Below are 3,096 nucleotides of genomic sequence, written 5' to 3' on the forward strand. Positions count from 1 at the left end.
CCCCCCCCCCCCTCTCTCTCTCTCTCCACCCTGAAGAATATTCCAGAAGTTCACAGGGGAAACTGGTTATGTGAGTGAAGGAGGGTAAGGGTTATGAGGAAGGAGCAATTTCCTGTTAGTGTGGAATAATTTCTGCTTATTTTTTTCTGTGTCTAATCATGTCTATGTATTTTTTTTCTCCTAGTGATGAAAAGTTCTTAATCAGTGTCTCCAAAAGGAAAACAAAAACATTTTCCCTGTTACTCATGAAGCTTTGTATTCTAGGCTGTGACTCAGATCTGGCTGTCTGACAGCTCCTGTGGAATCCCTCAGATCATACCAATATCACGCATCCCCAGAATGAAGGCTCCCTTTTCAGGGTTGACCCCCTCCTAGGAGGCCCTGGGATGGCTGAGAACAGGTGATGATCTGCTGAGCATAGAGGTTTCCTGTGTGTGGTCAGCTCTTCTAAGAAGAGAAAGCAGGGACAAGGAAACTCAGATCTTTTAGCCAAATTCCTGAATCAGACAAGTCTCTTTGGTCATGGAAAAGGGTAGAGAGACTTGAAGTATGTAATAGATACTCTTCCCGTGGGATAGCAATCAAGTTCCCTTGGCCCAAACAAGGCACTGGGTTAGGTATTCATCAGGGACTATAAAGATAAGCCACAAGGATTAAAATATCAAAGGAATTTATAACCCAGCACCAGAGAGAAGAAATGGTATGGTAAGGTGAATAGGAATGTGGTGTACAAATCAAATGAGCACACGTGGCATTCAGTATGGGATAAGAGAAATGGAAGAGCTTGACGCTGTAAGGGGCCCGTGAGTGCAGCTTTCAGAAGCGTTACTAAGACGGTCAGTCTTAACTGGGCAGTTGACAGGGAGCTAGAGGAGTCTGAGTACAAGAATGAACAACTGGGTTTCCTTTGCTTTATTTTTGAGGCAGGGTGTCATGGTAGCCCAATATGGTCTCGAAGTCCTTAGGTAGCTCAGGATGACTTTTAACTTCTGATTCTCTTACATTCCCCGCCGCCCCCCCCCCACCCCAACCCTTAAGTGCCAGAGTTACAGGCTTGCTCCGCTTCCTGGTTTTATGTGATGCTGGAGACTAAGCCCAGGACTTGGTGTGTGATAAGTAAGCATTTTCCCAATGGCGCTGTATCCCCAGCCCACAAGCAGGCTTGAGCAAGTATTATGCAGGATGGGCTAGAATGGTGGGAATGGAGATCTGAGTTAGGCAGCATTCAGGAAAACTGTAAGAGACAGAAGCTGTGTGGGAAGATTGGACATTGCTTATCAAAGCATGTGGGGGAGCCATGCATTGTGGTCTGGGATTATAGCCCCAGTTACATAGGTGGTGGATTTCTTGAGCTAAAGACGTCAAGACCATATGGGCAATATAATGCTATACCCATTTGAAAAGTAATACATAACAAAACAATAATACTAAAAGGAAAAAAAAAACAAAGAGCACAGGCGTGGTGCTTTGAATGAGAATGCCCCCCACCCCCACCCCTGTCGCCCTCTGGTTCCCCCCACCTTCCCCACCTCCATAGGCTCATATATTTACAGTCTTAGTTCCCAGTTGGTGAACTGAGAAGAACTAGGTCTTGAGTCCCCTGAGGAGTGGGAAAAGAGAATCGAAGTTCACTGGCGGGAGCCATGGGGTGTACCTGTCAGAGCCAGTTTGCCTCCAGCAATATTTGGCAGTCTATGGGCAGGCACAGAATAAAAAGAATGATTGTTATAATTCAGGGTCAGGAATATGTGGCACGATATCAAGGGGCTTGAAGGTGCGGGGACTTTGAGTGTCTTTACTTCAGAGTGTGACTTGCACAATGGCTTGGGAGAACTGGGATTGGCAGGGAGAACGTCAGCGTCAACTGTGATAGCCTACAGTCAGTTGCTTCTTGTCTTCATGACCTGTCAGGGTCTTCTGACCCCAGGGCTGGGGATGCACAATTCCTTCCCTCTGATTTGTCAGTGTGAGAAGTGGGAATGGTCTCTGAGTGTAAGCCCAGGTTCCTGGGTCTTCACTCCTGTTAGTGATCTCACTGGTAGGCAGCTGTAGGATAAGCAACAGTCAGTTTCCTCTGTTGCTTTTGTTTGAAAGCATCAATAATATAACACACCATGTCCCCTTCTTTCTAATGTTTTCTTCATGGTATGTTTTTATATGAATTATTTATGGTAGATAGCTTCTAAGAAGGTTCTCAGAGACCTCTGTCTCCTGATTCCTTCAGTTTTCTGTAAAAAGTCTATGAGCTGAGCCTATGGATTTATATCCAGAAAAAAAAAGAGGAAAAAAATAGGAAAAGCAAAGGGCTATCACTCCCGAGAGTGCATTATAAAAATGTGACGTCTGTCTCGTTTGCCCTCTTGTTCCCTTGCTCCTCCCACTTTCCTTGTGTCAAGGAAATGAAGGTCCCTTCCAACCAGTGGCCAGCAGAGAGCTGGAGCCATTAGCCTAGCAAATGATAAGAACTGGAAACTGCCTACATGGTCATCTTGGACATGGATTCTTCTCTAGTCACATCGAACGGTGACACTGGCTCAGTGGATCTCCTTCAGTGAAGCCTATGCCTGCCTCTGAGGCAGATCTGAAGCCTGGATTCCTGGCCAACAAACACCACGGGACAATGAATGGTGCTTTCAGCTAGTAAGTCGTGGCATGGTTTCTTACACAGCGGAAACGAACGCAGACACACGCATCGTGAATGTTAAGGAACTGCTACTCCTAAGTCACCTACTACTTCGTGTTTACCGAATAGGAAGCATCGCGCTATGACCCATTATAAGGCGGATAGCACAGCTGGTTGTAGGACATAGCCTGCTTTTAGAGAGGCTAAATGTAGGGGAAAGTTGCATCTTAGCGCTTATGGTTGCTGTCATCATTATAAATGGGCAGAGAATGTTACTCTTCATGGATGACTGGTAGAGAACATAATCTCAAGTTACAGATTTTAAAAGACTTACTTTACTTTATTTACGTGTGTGAGTGTGTGTGTGTGTGAGTGTGTGTGTGTGAGTGTGTGTGTGAGTGTGTGTGTGAGTGTGTATGTGAGTGTGTGTGAGTGTGTGTGTGAGTGTGTGTGTGTGAGTGTGTGTGTGAGTG

Source organism: Mus caroli, chromosome 11, assembly GCF_900094665.2.
Source record: "Mus caroli chromosome 11, CAROLI_EIJ_v1.1, whole genome shotgun sequence".
Lineage (NCBI taxonomy): Eukaryota > Metazoa > Chordata > Mammalia > Rodentia > Muridae > Mus > Mus caroli.